Here is a 21,298-nt window from a genome sequence, read left to right on the forward strand (position 1 = left end):
GGATGAGCAACCACTCAGTAGTGTATCCAAGCCACAGGGGAATGGCTGGTGAAACTGGAGGGACACCTTGATAGAAGAGCCATTTGAAGGAATATTAATTATCAGGCAGCTAGTTCTGCACAATTGAATCTCAACTCCAGATGTTCTCATTCTGACTGAGTGCTTTAGCAAAATGCTTAATTGATTACTATCTTGTGAGCTCTGTGTGTGTCTGATAAAACCCAAGACTGCTGAGCTAGAGGGATTGTCAGTTGATAGCAACACAGTGTAGTGAGTGTTTCTTCACTTTTTTAAACTTATGCTTTTTTATGACAGGGAAACCAGGCCAGGTTTCAAAAATGCTCTTTAATTTATAATCTTTATTGTGGTGTCATGGTGCTGATTAAAGTCACTGAAAGCTCCACTAGACATGGATGAATTGAAATAAAGAGACATCTACGTTTGGTCTGAAATGCCTCCGAGCCTTGTTTAATGAGGGTCTGCAGATTTAAGGCCTCCTTGATCTCTGTATGTCTATATAACAGGTGCAAGGACAGAGGGGGCAGATTAAAGAAGAAATAGGCCATTGGGATAAAATGAAATCAACCTGAGCTTTTGCCCCAGGCTATAATTGAACCAGAGCTGAAGTTCAAATAAGAAATTATGATCCCTTTTTTTTTTTTTTTCCCCCTGGCCTTTGAGCTCCAACCAAGCTCAGAAATGTCAAACAAGTATAACGCTGTTCTAGCTGACATCTTTGGGGGGGTGGGCTCTAAGAATCACAAGGTAAGGGAAAATGTGTAACAAGTAAAGTGGTGAAATGAGATTACAAGGTCCCAGAGATTTGACTTGTATTCCTGCAGCTGGAAGGGAAGACTTTTTTTTTTGCAGACCAGATCCAGCTTCTGGTGAAATCACAGATATCTTTAAGTTCAGTGGAAGCTGGTGTGACCCTAATGAGATGGCACTCACAAGAAGGTTATTTTTGTGGTAATTATTAGACTCAATGTGAGTTGATCCAACGTGGTTTCTCACTGGTGCAAACACACTGATTTCGATGCAAATACCCCTGGCTTTTAGGTCTCATTCCTTTTCCATACTACCAAAGCTAGAGGAAGAAAATCAGTTCCATGCTTCTGAAAATATGAATGATTTTGCTAAAAAGTATGTAAGGTTCTTAATGGACAAGAATTCTGTACAGAACAGCTATATTGCTAGGTAATACTAGTGTGTTGTGCTGAGAGAAATTTTATGTTTTATTTTGCCTTTCCTCTCCAAGGCATGAAATTCTGTTCTGTTTAAAAACTGCTATGAAGACCTCAGTGCTGCCCATGACCATTGGAAAGGGACAGATATAACAAGGGAAAGGGATCTGAATTTGATCTGCTGAAATAACCAAAAGCCAAGGAATAAGTATTTGGGTATGCTGAGTGCTTTTGTTCCAGCCTGGCTTGCTCATCTGTGAGCAACAAACTGATGGCACAAGTCTCTGCACACAACCTTCATGCTTCTCCATCTGTGGTTGAAGAAGGTTCACAGCCCACTAAATTTGCAGGCATTGTCTGGATATGCCAGTCTCAGCCATCACTGATGTGTGTGGAAACAGGTAAATGAAGGTGAAAAGCCTATTTGAGGGCAGCTGTAAAGTAGAGACTGAATAGTTCTAAAATGCAGGAATTTAGGAGTAATTAATTTGTTCTTTTAAAAAATAGCATCTATTTTTAGCTCTCAAAGGGGGTTGTTTTCTAGGGATTAGTGACAGGCTGTGCTGCCAAGGTGTGTAGGCTGATTTTGGAGAAGCATCCAGCCAGCTTGCATGGAGGCTGATGTCTTGCAGACTCCCGAGAGCACACTGGCAACGGGAGACTTCCTATTACTTGTGCTGTAAAAACTATAGCCAAACTGTTCCTTTTTAAGGGCAGTCCTAATCCAGCCAGCTCAAAGGGAGCAGCAACTCTGGAGGAATCCAAGATGCCTTGGCTTCCCTTCTCGGTGACAAACCGAGTACGCTTCCTTCTGAGCGCGCTGCTGCGGAGTAGTAGGCAGCAGGGCATCCTGGCATCAGGGCTTATGGGACAGTGGCTATTTACCTACAAAACATAAGGAAGGAAGGTGGGATTTTCTTCATCTGCATGCAGCTACCCGATCACGTTTCAAACGCCATTGATCCTCAGCAGAAATTTTAACATTCTAGGCCATGGACCACTGGCAAGAGCTATGGTCTGTCATGGCTCACACGGGACTAGAATGCAAATACCCAGAATGTCACGGACTCAGATTTGGGCATCAAATCTGAGCCTCTGGCAGGGAGATGTCAGATCCTGGGCTTAAACCTCTTCTGGTTTGTTAGTTCCCAAGCTCAAGCTGACAGACGGTTCCTGCAGCTAACAAACTGCTGCTCCAAGAGAAGAGATCAGTGGGAGCAGTTGGGCATTGATGAGCAAAGGCTGAGAGTCTGCTCCACGATGTTTAGAGCTTTGTGATAATAATTAGATCTTAAAATGTGTCAGTTCTGCATGAGGCAAATCATCGGTGTAGGCCAGGAGCATGTTTCCATGGGACTGTGAGCGTGTGTGCGTCTGTGATTTGCGCAAGAGCTGGCTAATGCAGCTGTGACCCTGCATAGCCATATCCCACTTTGTGGACTATAGGAGTGGGAAGGAAATGATAAGAGAAGGAGGGACTCTTTCTACCTCCTAATTTCCACTGCCTTCACCACTTTTGACTTTCATAAAACCTTCTGCCGCAGAGCTGCAGCCGGTGTTGCTGCTGTAAAGGCAGTGAGGAGCACAGCCGGGGTACAAGGGTATTCAAATAACAGCTTTCCTTTCCCATCAGAAAAGCTATTGGCTATAGATCGCCATTTGAATGTTTTGAGAGAGCGAAAATGTTATGTCTGTATTGGTCTGTTTCTGACACTCCTCTTGTCTCAAAGGTTTACATGCTCTGAGGAGGGAGAAGGCTGTTCTTCCTAGGGAAGAGGAGGTGCTGAGGTGACCAGGGATGACTGCAGAAGCAGGGAAAGGAGGGACAGTCACATGAAGTGGATTTGCTGGTTTGAACTATTGCAGTTCTGAAGTTTTGCGCTCCCTGTGCTCCATGTCATCCAGGAGCACCATGGTAAAGAAACTCAGCTGGTCACATCTGACTTCTGCAGACCAATAATGACTGGGGAAATCTGTCTGCTCCACGTTCTCAAGACTGAATCAATCTTCTGTGTTCAAGATGGTGAAGAGGAGGATTTCCTGACATCTTTGTCTTTCCGGGATCTATGGCACAGAACTACAGTTTGCCTTCAAGACAACTGTAATTTTCTACCTTTTAGACTCTTCTCTTTTTTTCTTTTTTTTTCCCCCCTCCAGTCTTCTCAGTATTGCCTACATGGAGTATCCACAATCCTTTCAGTTGTTGCTCCTTTCCTTTCTTTTATGCTTGGTGAGAGCTGACTGATCTGTTTCCTGTCCCTTTGGGTTTAGATCCTGGCCGTGTGTTTGTGAAAAACATCATGCGTCCCATTTGGAAACCTTTTCCTTTAGGATTTGGTGCTGGAGCTTGTTGAAGATTTGGCCATGAATTCTGCACTCTGCTCCTCTGAATGTGACTGCTGCCACCTGCCAAAGAGCTGGGATCATGTAGGTTCTGTTGCTGTTGGTTGTGATACCAACATTGCCATCCTGTCTCTTTTGAAGAGGTTGGCATGACTACCAATCTTTATCCCTCTTTTCTAAGCCCTTAACTTTAGGCTGCCCTTTCAAAGGGAAGAGCAATACAGTTGCTCTTGCACAGCCCCTGATCCACCAGCACGACCTCATTGAGAATTAGGTCAAAGCTAATGCAAAATAGGTGAAATCTTGCACAGCAGAGAATACCCAGGGGGACTCCAGACTCAGAGAGCAAAGTGCTTTGTCACCGTATTAAATCAAACCCACAACACAGATAGTTTATGGTAGCGTGCAGGCTGCAGAGGGTTTGGAGGATGGGGGAGCAAGGTGAGAAGGGATCTGAGGAGCTATTAATTTTATTTGTGTGCAGTAAGTATTATTTTTTTTTTCCACTCCTGTAGAGAAAGACAAAATGCACATACCTTACAGAATCGATGTTGCTGAATTTCGCATGGGTTTGAATGCCAGCCTCATAACTGTGGCTTGGGAACTCAGCAGGCCTCATAACACAAGCAAACATGTTGGTCCTCAGTGCTGGAGAAGTCCCACAGAAACAACAGTTATAACGTACCTGACCACTGCCACGGCAGTGCCCGAACCACCACTTCCACTTTGGAGTCCACGATGTGTGGAGGGAGCCTACCAAGACGGAGAGGGGAAGATGTGTTTCCTTTCAGCATTTTGTCTGGATAGCAAAGCAGATAATCTTCTTCTCACATGTAAAATTCCCTCTTCGTTTCTTTTATCTGTGAGGGGTACCGTCGTCTTCTCTTCTGCCATGCCAACTGCTTTGGGGTGTGTGCTGGTCTCTACTGACCACCGATTTCTAATATAGGAGAGGGCTGTGTTTTGAGGATGAAACAAAGTATGACCTCTGCCAGCTCATTGTGAGATGTCTCTGGCTAAAAGCCTGGGAAACAATTTTCTTAAGACCTACTCTTTGATGATAGTGGACTGTTTTATGCTGCCGCAGTCTCCCCCACATGCTTGGCTTTGACTGATAAAGCTCAGCTGAGAGGGAAAAAAATGCTGATCTACGTTGCTGCTGCTGGCAAAGGCCAGAGCCCTGCATGGGGCCCCCAAAGTGGGACAAGAATCTATCTGTTGAGATTGAGCCTGATTTAATTCTTCTTATAAAGCATCTTGGCAGCTGTCTAGATCTGACAGGTTGATAATAAGACTTTCCCTCAATGCAAAAGGAAAAGTAATTTACATTGGCTTCACACCTCTGGCAAGCAGGAAAGATCCTGCCCTACGTTAGCGTGAATGGGGAGCAGACGTGAGGAGGAGAGCAGGCAGCTCCAGGGTGAAAGGAGGAAGGCTTTGCTCTGTGCTTGAGCAAGCACAAGAAAATGCCATTTGGAAAATGCTGACGGGTGAGAGAGCTGGGCTTGGAATCAGCATTCTGTCCACGGTCATGGTTCGGAGCAGCTTTCAAGACAAATCCTGAAGGATCACTCTCTTACAAGGAACAGCAGAGCTACCTGATTTCATTTTGCTCCATTTAGCCCAGTGCCTCTGCTGATACACTGCTTGCTCTCCCTTGTTACAGACACATGAGCACCAGCACCAAGCTGCCCTAAGACATTATTTTTTTTTTTTTTATCATTTTGTTGATAATGAGCTGATAGCCTCTAGGGAAGGACCGTGGCTGTCATTGTGTGGTGAAGGCCTCTCCAAAAGGTACAAGAATGCAATTACCCAGCCTCCAACTCCCCCACTACCTGAGCAGACACAGCCGTCCCCAAGACGACTGACAAGCCAAGTCCAAGCCTTAACCTGTATTATGTTCCACTTTAAACCTGATATCATGGTAGTTCTGGTTCTGAGTTCAGTGCCCCTTGTAAGCTGGGCACTCATCAGCTTTCTGTTGGTCTCATCGCCTCAAAAGTAATGACCTGAGGTAACTTCTCCATGCTTCGTACACAGGCTAGAATGCCCCCACACCTCACTGCAGTGCCAAGGGAGGTAACAGTGCTGGGATGCGCTTTGAAATCCTCAGGGGAAAGCATGCCAGGACAGTGCCATGTCCTTCAGGGAAATGTGATTTAGAAGGCTTTGCTCATCACAACCCACCATCTTTAAAGGCCCCTGCCCTTCCTGCCAAAATTGAGCTGTGAGGTGGTAGAGAGGGGAGAACTGGAATAATGCCAAAACAAACAAAAGTGGGTGGGTGGTGAAAGCATTTACTTTGCTTGTTCCCTGACCACCGGGATCATGCAGAGGATTTTTTTTTTTTTCTGCTAAAAAGCACTGGCTGGGCCCCAAGGCTCTTTCTCTTGGGGTACCCTCTGTTACAGAGATGTTTTTTAGAGACCTAGTTCTTGAACATACTCAGCCTGGAGTGGAGGAGGCTGGGAGACTCCTGAGAGCTTTGCAATGCCCTGGCCAACTTTCGTGGAGATGGGAAGGAGGAAACAGTTGCAGAGAGCTACTGAAGGCTGCTAGAAAGCAGCCCTAATAACCCCTAGAAAGCAGAAGACCTTGTGCTGTAGGGACACAATGACCAGAAGGTACGTTTGTTTTCTGACCCCTTATTTAATCTGCCTTTAAAAGAAACCTGTGCTAAAGCTTGACTTAGTGTATACCAGCTTTGGACAGTGAAATGTACCTGCTTCAAGGAAAGTGGAGGTCCCACCTCAACATTGTGGCTGATTTAGGGTGTTGGCAGGGATAAGTAGGGCCATAGGGTAGGGACAGAGTTTCCTGTGGTAGATGGAAAGGTTTAGGTGGTTGGAGAAGAGGTCTGAAAGGCAAAACTTGTGGCAAGTCATTAGATGATGGTGTGGTAGAATATTGCTCAGGAGAAAGTACGCGATCCCTTTTGGAGGAAGTAGTCTCTGAAAATCATGACTATGAGAACTTTACCTGAATGTTAGTTGCAAGAGCAAAGTAACTAGGTGTGGAGACTGCATCCGTATCCTGGCTGAGCTGTGCTGGAGGAGAGTGTGCTTCTGCAGTGGGTACGTGGTAGCCTTGTTGTCTGGAGGTCTTAAACGCTGCCTGTCATTGTGGCAGGTAAACATGGGACCCTGCTAGAAAGGCTCAGCACTTACAACAATCTTTACAAATGAGAAATCTTACCTGAAAGCAAGAGAGATGAAATTAAGACAAGTGCAAAGCACTCCTCTTCGGCAGGCAAAGCAGAATACACAAACGCAAAACAGGGAATACGCAATGAGGCAGCAGTACAGCAGGAGAGGACCGGGGCTGCGCTGGTTCACAAGTAGAATATGAATCAACCCTGCGACACTGCTGCAAAACAACTCATTGTATCCAATACCGTGTAGCAAGAGGGCTCTTTGCCAGATATAAGAGGCAATTACTACAACTTGCTTGGGGCTGGCAGCGCTTCGGCCGAGTGTGGGTGGCCAGAACTGATGCGAAACTTTGTCTAGACCCGTTAAGAAATATGGGCAGAGAGTCCAGGGTGGGGGAAAAAAAAACCAAAACCCAACAACAAAAAAGTGAATGATAAGAGGTTAGGAAAATAAGTCTTATGAACAGAGATTGAAGGCACTGCATTCGTTCATTTTAGGAGAGAAAGGATGGAAATGGGATGCAGTAAGTCTTCCTACACATAAAGAGTCCTTATAAAAAGGCTGGTGATGAGCTGTTTTCCATAGTCAGTGGTGTAAGAAAAAGAAAGTGCTTGAATTCATAATGAAGATGATTTAAGATGTTTATTAGGAAAACCCTTTTAATCCCTAGAGAGGTAAAACACCGAAGCAGGCTGCCTAGGAAAGATGTGGCATCCCTTTTCTTAGTGAATTTTAGGAATGAGCTAGACAACTGGGTTCCAATGATCCCATGAAATGCCTTTCTGCTATTTCTATCTATAATTAAGCACAATATAAAAGCACAGCCTTTTCCTTGAGGAGTTAAAACCCATCTATAATTAGATAAAGTCTTTATCTTTTAATGCTAAAACCAGGTTAAACATGCCTTATGTGACAGCTCTGTTAATATATCACTGTGGAGCAAACATCAGGAGGAGAGGGAGCTCTTTAGTCTAAAGAACAGCACTGGTGTAACAACATGAGTGTAAAACTGGCCAGTCATAAATTAGGCAGGAAATTGAAAGAAAGTTTCGAACTGTCAGAACAGCGATGTTCTGAAACAGCCTTTCATAATGGGAATGCTGGGGGCAAAAATCAGAACTTGTTTTTAAAATGGAGATGGCTAAATTAATTCAAAGGATTCTAGAGAACTACTGCCTGTCATAGCAGAGTGTAGGACTAGGAGATCCCTTTTGTTCCTGTATTATAAGAGCTGAGGGGAAGGGAAGTATTTTTACGCCAGTGGGACTGTTTTCAGCTCTTTATTGACACAAATGTACTTCTTTCATCCCCGTGCTTTTTCATGTGTGAGGCAGTTATTGATATTCCTTTTAAGATCTGAAGGTCACATCTCATCTCTGTTTAAAATTGCATAATTGCAATAAGGTGAAGGAAAGAAATGCAAGTTTGGGAAGACCTTCCTGAAGGGGACTGCAAATCCTCAGGTGCTGAGTCTTGCCTTGATTTTTCCCAAGGCTGCAAACACTTTGTGCTGATTGGAGTGAGTGTCATTTGGGGTTAATGTAAGCAGCTGGGGGAAATGCCTTGGGGAAGAGTGCCAAGCCCCCGTAGTCTGCTGAACTGGAGCTGAACCTCATGTCATACGGTGACACTACATGGTGGTCACAACTTGGCAGCTCTGGTGGGGCGAGGTGAGGTGTCAAAATGGGGCAAGAAACTGCTGCAAAGCAACACCGTGTGCCAAACGCAGCTAATAGGACAGCACAGGCTCTGTGCCAGGAGAGGAACTTAATTTCTTTGCTGACAAATGAAACAAAGATGTGATTGGAAGTGCCGCGCTTTGGAGGTATGAGCAATTTCCCTATAATCAATCATCCAAACCAAATTGTTTTCATTTCTTTGCATTATTTAGCAGCCATTTGATGGCAGACAATATGAGCTGGATTTTGTTTTCTACCCGTTCCTTACACTGATGTGATTTGTGGGCTTTGGCAGTGGGATGTTGGGGAGAAGGAAGGCTGAACTGGGCTTCTGTGTTCAGAAAACTTGGCAAAGACCATGTCTGTGATTATCAGCTAATCATTCAGACATAGGCGTTGTTTGTCTGCTCTTGTTAGGTCTGTAAAGTATCTGGCTGTGCGAAGCTGACAGTGAAACACCTACAGGAGAGGATGTCAGAAGAGGGAAGGAGTGAGGAGGTGATAAGGTAGAGCTGAGTTTGATAAGAGCCCCTGGCTCCTCCAGTAATTGCAAGAAAGGTGAGACTGATTATTAGACCTATCACCTCTCCTAAGAATTCCTAGTTACATGAAGCTATTGACGTGGTCACAGACCGTGGAGGGAGGGCTAGGTAGAGCAGGAGGGCTGGTTCCTATATCCTGGCCTGAACCATATTGAACAATTCCCTTTCTTTTCCTAGGGGAAGTGTACCTCTGAGATCTCGAGGGATCCATTTTACTTTCCCTTGGATAGTGTGTGTGATGTAGGAGAGGAAGAAGGAGTTAGTGGGAAGCACATGTTAAGGTGACTCCAGTAACTGGTTTGTTTTCTGATGTGGATTCTGCAGCTCAGACTTTTCCAGCATTTGCTGGTACTGGGTCAGGCTGAGAGAGAACTGCTGGCTGCAAATCTAATAAATGGAAAAGTTGTGGGGGGGGTTTAGCAAGAATAATGTCTACTACAGAGGGTGTACTTCTCGTCCCTTTTAAGTCTGATGACTTTGGCCCCATTTGAAGTCATGGCCAAAGAGCCTATTTGTGCCACACGGGTCAGTTAGAGCCTGATCTATAGAAGGGCATCCTAAAAGTGCCAAGTAACAACTCATGTCCTTAGATGAGACAGGAGGGTCTTTTCCTTCAAGCAGGCAATACACTGAGCAGGACATTCTCATGCACAAAATTCTAAGCTGTCCTTAAGCTGCTTTTACCAGGGTATGTCTCCACAGGCAGCATCCCACTTTGTAGCTAAGAGGTAGATCTCAATGGATGCATACGCAACGGCAGGTGTGTGTGACGTGGGAGGCAGCAAATGTCCTGAAACCTCCTGCTGATGGAGCATGTCCCACTCTGGTGTTCCTCAGGAGATGCTTAGAATGGGATCATGTGATCCCATAGCAGGGATCTGGTAGCTGGCACTGCTGGAAAATCTCTACTTGGTACATCCCAGAACTACCCAATTTTGTTGCCCATCAGGGCAGGATGCAAGAGCTGTCTTTCTTTGAAAGCTTTAGGATGGACAGAATTTGAGATCAATTTAAGGATTCATTTCTGCTCTGACTAAGGGCCTTGAATACTTGTTTAAATATCACTGCTGTGTTTTAGTTTTCATTTAGCTGGCTTTCTAACAGGTACCGGTGGTGTGGGAGTGCGGGGTGGTGGGTTTGCTGCTGGTTGTCAAATCTGAACAAATAAAAGGCTGGGAGCCTGTGGGGTTAACACTAGGAATCACAAAGGCATCAGGACCTCCTAGAACGTACAGGTAAACAAGACAGACGTGTTGATTATAGCACTGGCACAGCAGATTAGCGCTAAGTACACACTCACCTCTCTGTGGCTCAACTTCTTGTACAAAAAAATAGGGATCATGATACTTTTCCTCCTGCTTTTGTCTGCCCTGCCCGTTTGGCTGGTTGCTTGTGAAACAAGGAGTATTTCTTATTGAGTATTTGTACAGGCCTTTTTACAACAGGCCCCTGATCACAGCAGGGAGCTTCCAAGTACCGCTGTGTTCGAGTGAGCACGGAGATGTCTGAGCCCTGGTGGAAGCAGCAGCCTGTGCAGCACTAATGAAGGTTATAGATTAGGCAAGTGCTTCTCAGACTGTAATGTAGCCGAATTTCACTGTAGCAAATGCTGCTTCTTACAAACCACCTCTTACAGACATCCCAACAGTAAGAAACATTATTTTTTACATTGATAATTAGTTCTTCATAAGGCAAATGCTTGCATGAAGTTGAATGGCTACAAAGATCTTTGTTTTCATGCTTTTCCTGAGGAGTGTTGTATTTACCCCTAAGGATACATCTTCCCTTCTCCTTCATGTCTTCATTTTCTTTTTAAAATGCCATTTCAGCATTGACCAGTGCAAAGCCTTGAAGTGCAGGGTATTTATGGACAATTCAAATTGAGTGTTTTTCCTCATTATTCTGAGGTGGCGAATTGCCCTCTCCTTTTATTGTGACTGTCAGGATATAATGAAAATTTAGTGGGACCTTTGTGGCTACTTTGTGCAATAATAAAGGCCTTTATCTCTTCTTTCACTTCCTCCATCGTCTTTCTCCTGATCTTTAGAAAAGAATAAATCCACCTCCTGGTCATGATGGTTGATGTTTCTAAGTTCATTTAATTAAGCGTGTTTTCCCTCCTCCTTCCAACTTACCACTTGTCTTTGAGGTCAGATTTGGTGGAAGCAGAAGCAGAATTTACTCAGGTGAGACCAGCAGAAGACATTGGCTCTTCAGAAAACATCTTGTTTGCTTGGTAAGGAGTTGAAGGGCAGGAGGAAGAGCAAAACCCTTTAATTCCACTAAGTAGAGGAAGAGTCAGTCTTCCACAGGCAGACAAGGGATGAAACTAGCTTAATACTTAAATAATGTTCGAGGTAAGACAATGTGTTTGCCCACAGTTTAAACTCCAAGTTCTACTCTATTTGAGAAGTTAAATGAAATATGATGTTTCCTTTGAACACTGTCCTTTGCCTCAAAGTGTCCTCAGTGTGTCGTTACTTAATGGCTCCAACGGAGAGTCTGTCTCAATTCCTGCCCTCAAAGCCATGGCTGCCCTAGTGAGGAGGAACAGTACGGGGGAATACTTTGCAGCAATCATGAAAGGAACCTTTCGCTTGTCTGGGAGCTATTGGTAAAGGCTGGCACTTGGGTGGAGGTAACAAACCAAGAAACAGCTCTTTTTGCTTAGCTGGGCTGGTGGAACAAGCCATGCTGTTTATGCTTTTACTATCAAATCTTTTGTTAGGACTACACAGTCAACAGGTCTTTAGTGTCGTGGGATGTGGAAGGGTTTAACCTGTTCTTTGGCTTAGATTTCACTGATGCCCTGTTGCCTCAGTTCAGAGTTTACCTTTTTTGCTCTCTCTTGTACCTTCTGGTGGCCCATAGCAGCTAGTTGACGAGGGTTGTTAACACACAGAATGAAACTCTCTGTGCTGCAGCAACTGTTGAACCAGAAAAGGAAAAGTGGAAGCAAAATACTCCATACTGTGTCTTTGTGTTTCTTCTGCTCTCATATTGTCCTCTGTGCTTGGCTTCCCCTTGCTGGGAAAAGTGCAGTACTTAAATGCTGTATTCAGGTCATCTTGATGGCCTCTGACTTCAGTTGAATAGGGATAGACTGACAAGGAGAGGAATCAGCATGCGCTGTACACTTATCTGCATGTTTGTGTGTGCTCAGGGAGGCTTGACGTGCAAGTGAGCAGACTGAAATTACCAGCTTTGCTCTTTTCCACCTCCTCTCCTTTTCCAGTGATCAAATCTTAGTAATCACCAGAGCCAACACACAAATATAGGTCCTAGAGATTCATCTCTCTTAGATGAAGGGGCAAAAAATTTCACCGGCTCCTGCTGGCAGAGTCATTAAAAGCTGCTTTGCTGAGCTTTCAGCAGCTAGAGAAACTCATCCTAAGATGTTCTGCGAGGAAAGTTCAGGTTACAATGGCTGCCACAGTCTGAGCAGCTTTATCTCCTGGCGTGAGTCCGTGATTACACGGCAGTGATGGAAGGCTTAGTCATAGCAGCAGGTCTCCAGGAAACCTTGTGTGGGGGAATGTTGCCTTGAGGCAGCAGACAGCGTTATCAAAAGCCTACCAGGGACATATGCAAAAAATGGGAGCTTAATTGCCAAATTTACCCTTTATCTTAGTATAATTAACAAGCTGGTGTCTCTGCAGCTCTAGTTGAAGGGAATGCTCAGAAGCATGTTATGGATGTGTTTAGGAACATGGGAGTTGCGTTACTGTGGCAGTGTTTATGAGGTCCTAGTGGCTGCTTTCACAAAATCATCTGATATCTAAAAAGTTATTGAAGAATGATCTTTCCTTATAAAACATGCCGAAGAAATACAGGCTTTGCTATTAACTTTCAAGGGTTACTCTCCTCTCTCCTCCAGTCCCTGGCATGCAATGGGCCTTAGTTGACCGTTCACTTGTGGCAAGAAACAGGCACTAACTTTTCAGATGAGAATTGGACCGATATTCCCTGGTAGTTGAGGCTAGGGGCTGTCTGTGAATGGTGAGTCACAAACTAATTGGACGTACATCCACACGAGTAATTTCAGCAGACTGGTCACAGCGTGATATACAATGAATAGGATGACTCAACGCTGCCGTCTTGCAGCGTTGCATGCAAACTACCCAGGAGGTGACACCTGGCAGTATCAAAAGGTGAAGACTTCAGTTAAAATTTCCATTATGACTCAGCTTAGTGTCATGTAAAAACCCACTGGGTCTGACAACTCGTGCCTTGCATTTGGCGATCATAGGAGTCCGCTTGGTTTGGGATTAAAGAGGCATTTTGCTGTAAAAGCTGGGTTCTACCTCTTCGCTGTTCATACATCCTCACTTTGCAGGCGAGATGACGTGTTTAGTCACAGCAATGAGAAGCAGAGCTCTGGAGTGTGAAAGCGAGCTTGGCTGAGCTTGGGTGTGAGTCAAGTTCGAGTGGGACTTATCTCAGGAAGGGACTGGCAATGTTTCTGAAGGCAATACACTCCCAGGCCTTTTGAAGCCTTATCAGGGATCTGGCTGTTTTATCTATAATGGCTTTTCATAAGGGATGCAGAATGCTCCAGTATGTTACTCGTGCATCGAGTATGCACAAATCATCCTGGTTCATAGAGCGATAGGTGGAATTGCAAAACTGCGCTTAATGACTGAGTGACAGCCATCTGCAGTACGTGCTTTCAATGTGATATTATGAAGGATAATTTTTCTCCTGCCTGTGAAGCTGAAAGAAACCCAGGGGAGAGGATCCCTTGGGTTTATTTGCTTTGCTTTTAATTGATTTTGGAGATTAAAGCCTGAGCGAAAGTATTGGCTTGAAAGCCCTGGGTACTGAGAGCTTCTGTTTTTGTCGGAGGATGTGCACGGGAAGCATATTGTCAGCCTGTCTGGGCCCTGACCAGAGGCTGTCAGGATGATGTTGGTTAGTCCAAGTGATGCTGTTATGGGGGAATGTGACGTTGTTTTCACAAGCTCAATGGACTATAGAAGCTAAGTGCTGGAGCTGTAAAGCACTGAAGACCAGAAAGACTTCATAGGCTTTGACTCTGTCCTTCACAGCCAGAAGCAGAGAGAGCAGGGGCCCTGCTGTCCTGGAGCTGGCTGTAACGTAGACTGCAACCTGGTCTCTGCTGTGTTAGAGAGGATCTGATTTGGGGGGCGGGGAGGGGAAGCAGAAACTGTTTTTGTGGCTGGTGCACCCCTAGCGCGTCTGTCCCTTTAGTGTTCACCCATCTGAATGCTAGGGTGAACGCACTGCTGCCTTTAAAAATACAAGTGGCGGCTGGGTCAGCCAGCTTCCCTCTTGCCTTTCAAAAAAAAAAAAAAAATCTGTGGAGAACTTGCTCTCCCCTTTGCCCCTGGCAAGCAGAGCCTGCCCAGCACTCTAACAACCTTGTTCTGGAGGCGATGGGACCTTAGCGACACTGGCGTACATTTGGCTGTGTAATACAGGCACAGAGATAAAGCTTCATCCTGACACCAGCCCTTGTTCTGGCTCTCAGGGTGCAGTGGGGTTTTGTAAGAGCTAACCTGAACCCCAGGCACAACTGCAGCGGTGGCCTGCTGATAGAGGTGGGGGGAAGTACCCACACCACATCTCAAGACACTTTTGGAGCAGGGTCTCCTAACTGAAGCTTGCTCGCTAGGGAATTGGTCTCTCATCTGCATTTTATTGTTACGAGGGAAGGTTTTTTCTAAAAAAACACTTTGAAAGCTGGCTAGTTGTTTACACTCCCAACTTACTTGACATCTTGTATCATAAATCCAAACTGCCACGTTATTTAATAAATAAATAATGCAGCTACCCTGCTAGAAAGCTGACTTCCTACACTTCCTGCCTTCTGCAAACACACACACAAAATGCTTTTTCCGCCTGCTCTGTTGATGATTTTTAAAACAGGAGATTGGACAACGATGGAACCAAAGTGTTTATCCTTTGCAAATTGTTCCTAAAACTTTCCCCCCACCTGTTCTGACTACCTACCACCTCATCTGCCTGTTTCTCTACCAGCTTCTTTGGGCGCTTAAAATTCATTGCCACTAATTATAGCACCTATGAAGGGTTTCTTCATAACCTTTAAAGTGTTGCCTGGGACACCATGAACAAAAACTTCCCAGTGAGAGGATGAAAGTGAGCTCTTTTTGTGGGGAAAACTGGGCCCTGGCTCTGCTTTCAGTTTGATGACACTTCTGCTCATGCACAAACTCCGTGCTTCTGCACCTTCATCCATCTGCAGCTTGCAAAAGCGAAAGTCTGCATCTGCACGCCCTGAGCTCAGTTTAGGCACTGAGATAAAATGCCGTGAAGATCAGAGGGGCTGGGCCTTTGTAGCTCTGATAAGGATGTACCCCATGGCAGGGAGCCTTCCTGGCATTGAATATGGAGGGGCTGGGAATCCTTGGTTGACCAGCGTTTGGAGATACCATGGAAATATCAAGCCGGAGGGCTATGAGTGGATCCGTCTGTCACAATAATAAGACAATTTCCCCAGCAATGGCTGTTTTCTCTGTATTGTGCTGTGGCCTGGAGCTGGTCTGGAAAGGATCCAGGATCATAGCAGCCAGCAAGTGAGACTGGAGTCTGCTAAATGATGTGTGCAGTTTAGAGTTGGTTTAGAAGAGTAAGATCAGCGTCTGCCATAGGGAAGAGAGGGGATTATTTATTACCAGGCTGTATAGCAATTTTATCCAAGCCTGAGAAAAGCCAACAGCCCGTTTCACTCAGGTCTTCATTCTGTGCTTTCCCGTCCAAGGAAGTTGAGGGCGCAGCTGCCGATGACTGCCAAACTCATGACCTGTGTGAACGGGTAGTTCCTTGTGAGGACACTGATTCATGCTCTCTGGTCCTGCTCTTGCTCAGTTGTGCTTGGAGACCTCCTCAGATGCACCAGGGCTAGGTCTCAGGGAAAGTGGTGTGGAAATGCCTAGGTTTACCAAGCACTTTGCTGGGTGCGGTGGTTTTGCAGAGCCTGACTTCGCCAAGCAGAAAACCTTAGTGCCTGCATCAGCCTGTGGCAAGCTGGGCTGCCTCGAATGTTCCTTCTGCGTTCCCTGCTCTACGTCTCCTTTGGATCATCGTGATCCATGTGGTTTTCCTACTAGCTGTTCTCTCCAAATCTCTCTCCCACGTATGCCTCCTTCAGCACATGCCTGGTGGCGGGTCACACAAGGTGAGCAGGGGAGGTTTCCATGATGAGCAAGGCACCAGGGTGGATCCAGGGCAGAGGAAAAAGCCTTTAGTGATATTGCTGCTGGGAACTTGCCACTGGGCTGGTTGTAATGACCTTCATTTTTATCGCAGAAGGGCTGTGGGATGCTGCCCCTCAAGAATTTGCTGAGTCCAAGAGGAAAAAAAAAAAAAAAAAAGAAAAAAAAAAAAAAAAACCCCCCAGACTTTTGTTTCAATGATGCATGACTCTTGCTCTGTAGCCCAAAAGCATGTTGTCTCGTTGGTGTCTGCTCCTGTCATGCTGGAAATGGGCTCAATACAAGATCCCAGTTCAGCATCCCTCATGTCCTTGCACAAGGCTTTAAAACCACAGAGGTCCCTTCGCCAAGCTGCTGACAGGTCAAGCATTCAGTCTGGTGGCTGTGCTGTTCATTTGAGGTGTCAAGGGGCATGCAAGCACAACCCTCTCTTGATGCATGACAGTTCCACCCTGTGTAGCTGTCAAGGATTTTGCTTAGGCTAATTTCTTTGGGAACCTGGAAAAATCTCTGGGTGCTTCTCTGTTTTTCTAAAGGCCCTCTGGAAATCCATTTGCATAATTAGCAGAAGTGCACATGTGGATGGAAATGGAAATCTTGTGCTTGCAGAGCTATTGGTTGTATTCTTGTAAGCCGACATGCTTACCAGTGCTCTAAATGCTATCTAGCAACATGTAGCCCTTTCCACGTTGAACTCATTCTCAGCTGCTCCCATATAACGCATTTCTCTTCTCTGCATATCTCTCAGCTGTGACATTGCTGCTGTTTTGGTGGATTGCTTCTTGTAATCTTTCTTCTTTTTTGAAGCGGTAAACTCGTTCCTGATGTAATTACTGTGATAAAGTTCTGTGGCATGACGGATCATCCTTAGTAGCACTGTTGCTCTTGACTTCAGACAAGAGGATATTTTATTTCAAACTCTCGTGGAAAGGGTGGTAAACAGTAAACAGGTTTGTTTTCCCCAGCACCATCTTCCTCTGCGTTATGTCTGGCGGAGAAGATGGTCCATGCGTCCGTCTTCCGCAGCACTGAGGTTCCCTTGGGACTTCTTTGGAGCTTAGAATAATGCTGATGAAGTACTGAAAGGTGGACAGCATCTTCTGTAGGATATTGGACTAGGTGGTCATTGTAGGTCCCTTCCAACTGAAAATATTCTATTCTAGGAGTTAGTTGTCACCCTAGTCCTCTCAGGCACATGCCTACGTTCCCTTCCATCAGTGCTCTTACTGAGGGTGTCTGTGTGTTGGACCCTACAGGGCAACCTCTGCTCAACCCTGAAAAGCAGTGACTCTGGGACGAAAGGGGTAATAACCATTATGAGGGGTTTTTTTCCTGCTATAGGCGGAAGATGGCAAATTGCAACCAAAACACACTTGGTGATCAGAATGGAGGAGGAGGGTCTTGTATGTACCCGTTACCTGAATCCTGTTTGTCCAAGCGTGGAAAGACCTAATAACTGCATGATTCAATGGATTTCTGAGTAAAGGCAGGGGTAGAAAAACAACTTTGGCACCAGTCTGGCAGATTCTCTCTTCCTACAATACTCTGTGACCTGTCTTGTCTTTTGCTATTTAAAAAACCCCCAAACAACGACTTACTCTCTGAAACTCATTTTTACTATTTGTTTTCACAGTCTCACTTGACAACTAAAAGCTGTAGCAACTGCAGCTTTCCAGGCTCCATTGTGCTGCGTGCTACATGCCACAGTGCCTCAGAGCAATTTACAATAAATACAGGGATCCATGGGAAAAAGGGATAAAAACAGATGAGTTGTCAGCATGATATAGGAGCAGGGAGATTGCTAGGTTTCTGAAGGAACCTCATTGCAGTGAATTCCCAAACAAAGAGGAACGATGGGATGAGAAAACAGCAAAGAGTGACAACCTCATGATGCATTAGGGATTTACCCACTTGAAGGACGCATTTGGAGGACATCGGTTTGTTTGGGGAGTTAGTGGGGTCTGCAGGGTTTATTCCACTTTGCATCTGCATGGCGTGGTGTAAGGGAGGTTTGGGTGCGCGTGTGTGAGATGTAGGAATGCAGGTCGTTTTGGAGTCAGGAGCAGAGTTTTCAGTGCCTTTCCCTGTGACTCTACAAGCTGCACAGAATTGCTTTTCTCTTTCATGCCAAATGCTTTCTTGGCCGACCAAAATGGATGTAGTCCCAGCTATAGATCTCTTCTGCCTGGGAAGACGTCGATTCCTGCTCAGCAAACGTGGGGACGTGCTCTCCTCCACCACCTTGTGGGAGTGTTCGTGCCATCCCGCTGTGGACATTTAGGAGCCTGGGCTGTCTGTGAAGCCCGGGGAGCCTCCAGAGGCCAATTTCCATTAATTTGGTCCTTTGTGATCCGAAGGAATGACCTTGATAGCTCTGACAAACCCACCTGCAGCAGGAGGAGTCGGGGGAGCCCTCTGGTTCTGTTTCTTCAGTGATGTGGCTCTTCAGAGCTCAAGGACAGTAATTGAATGTAATGTCCAAACCAGTCTGCAAATCCCAGTGCCGTGAACAGGAAGCTTCAGCAGAGCTGCTTCCCGCATCTTATCTCGCACAGGCAGTTACTGTGTTCTTGATGTAATTATAGTGATAAAACAATGTGACATAACTGCTGGCTTCTATCATGGTATCACTACTGTTGACTTAAGTGACAGGGTAATAATTTTATAAGAGACCTTTTATTTTTCTTTCCCTGGCAGCCACTGGCAGTGTTTAAGAATAGGAGCCGATATCTCTGATAAAGCATATTATGCACGTTCCATGAGTCCTAAAACTTTTTATCGGTTTTATTTATGCACTTCTCTTCCAGGTGAAATTTCCATTTGTTCCCACAGCATCCAGGCAGTGGCCCTCCCCAGCTAGCACAGGGACTGGTGTTTGCACAGTGGGACTGGAGCCACGGCAGAAGCAGTCAGTCATGCTTGATGTTTGGAAGATGAGAAAGAGAAAAAGGCCTTTTTCTGCACAATTCCCTCACTTTTCAGTCGTTGGTGCATTGCAGACGTGCCAATATCCCTACTCAGCTGGAGGAGGTGTCCTTGGGATGGCTCCTATGAGAAAGTCTGGTTAAAAATGAGCCACATAAAGAGGATTAGAGTGGACTCGGACACCTCCCTTTTTTTAATATATCAAAGCCCTGACAAGAATGTATATCTGTTGCTGCAACTTAGCTGGGAAGATGCAGCCCAGAGGCAGACTGTGCAGGGAAACTTTCAAGCCAATGAGAATCTAATCATATATATTTATGTCCCCGCACTCCCTTGTCTTGGCTTTACGTTTATTGATGTAGTTTCACTGGAGTGCAGAGCCTTGCTGATCTATGTCATTGTCTACCGCTGTCAACCAAATCTCACTGTGAAGCACAGGCCATTGGGTAAGGAGGGACATGTGGCGCTTCTGGTCCATCTTGCAGACATCCACACTGACTAAAAATACTTACGAGTGCAAAGCATAGATCTTCACAGTGCCTCACAGCATATGGAAAAAGTGCTATTCTTCTCCATAAATATTTCCAGGTGATATAACAGGGCTGCGCACAAAGTGGGGCCCATGGGCTCCCTCCAGGAGCACTCGTGGGATCAGATTAGCTGGTAGGACTTGCTGGATGTCGCTGGTATTTCCTTACCCAGCCAGCCTGGGTGTGGAGATCCCTACGGGAGAATCCTTGCGACTGTGCTGCAACGGATATTAGTTCCCTGTCCATTTTGGTTGGACAAGCCGAAGTGTGTAATGCTGAAAGCTGGGTGGGGGAGATGCTCTCACAAGCTCTGTTTCACTGTGTGCAAAATTCGTTGTGCAAAACAGTAAAAATATATTTTGTTTACCTATACGGAGTTATCAGGGAGGATGATGAACTCGAGCAATCTAGTTATAGGTTGACTGAGTGTTCGTTTGCAAGATCTTGGATATTCAGATTATTTTTCTGACTTCCTTACTATTTTGTTCATTACAAGACATGAGAATGTCTGGAAGAACTGATGTTTGCATTTGGTGACAATCAAATAGAGGAAGGAATCATCCGAGAATACTAATGGGCAGCGAACCTTACAGGGTTTACAGTTTGAGTTTGTCAAAATGGCTCTGTGAGGAGTTTTGACAGTCTGCAGGTTTTGAACAGGAAGAATTTTTCATTGCTTTAAACCATCCCAGAGTGTTCATGTGAAGAATATGTTTTTATTTGGAGGCTTCAGAATTTTCTGGAGTTTGCCTCTCCATCCAAGCTGTAGAGGAGGAGGAGGGAAAAACCTCAAACTTAGTGTAAAATCATTTTTCTGTGTTTGATTTCTCTTGGAAAACAAGACCAAGTTGGCGTGGGATGGGTGGACAACTCTCTAGAGGGGCAGGATGGGGTTTAAAAACTTTCTACTGGCTTTAAAAGCCATGATTGGAAGTGAGACCATCATGATGCCTTTCCCAGCATGAACAGCTGGGAACTGATGCGTTTGCAGAACTGGATGACAAATCCAAAAGCGAACTTACAATAATGGGCTTCCTCTGTTGTACTGAGAAACCGCCTTCCCCGTGTTTTGTCATCACCTTTAGGGGAAAAGGGAGGTCTCTGGGTGATGCAGGGCTACCAGTAGCTGTACCCCATTGCCCCGTGCTGCTGGGGAGGATTTCTCGCCGGCAGCGTGCTGGGGGAGAGGGAGCTGCTCTCTGGCTGGGTTTGTTCGTGCTGCTCGTTTGTGATACGGTCCCCTATGGCAGCCCCTAATGACAGTCTGAGAAGTTGAAACAGGCACCAGGGGTAAGAGAGGGATGTAACTGCTCTGTTTTAATGCTTCTTTTGTAGTCTTTTCCATCTGTATTGAAGGTGTCTGTTTAATACCAAGCGATGACTGCCCTGACTGTCACTCTCTGGGAGATATTGTGTTTAGGTGCCCTCCTGGGCTTTTCAGGCAATCAAATGATGGCATGTGGCTGTGATAAACAAATGCCTTTAAGAATTCTCTGCGTTGCTATTGAAGTGCCGGTCCTGCCGGACGTGTGACCCGTCAAACAGCAGAGTAGGGAGAGCTTTTCACCTAGCGCTGTCATTCTTGCAGCCAGCAGCTTTTGTGTGGCTCAGAGCTGTGGTAGAGCCCCAGACAATGAAGAAAGGGATGTTTTAATAATAACCCTTTCCGCGATCAATCTGCTGCTGATGGGAACTACCAGGAAGGGCACTGGGGCTTAGTGCTGGAAAAGGACCAGGTTTGTCC

This window comes from Rissa tridactyla, chromosome 9, assembly GCF_028500815.1.
Source record: "Rissa tridactyla isolate bRisTri1 chromosome 9, bRisTri1.patW.cur.20221130, whole genome shotgun sequence".
NCBI lineage: Eukaryota > Metazoa > Chordata > Aves > Charadriiformes > Laridae > Rissa > Rissa tridactyla.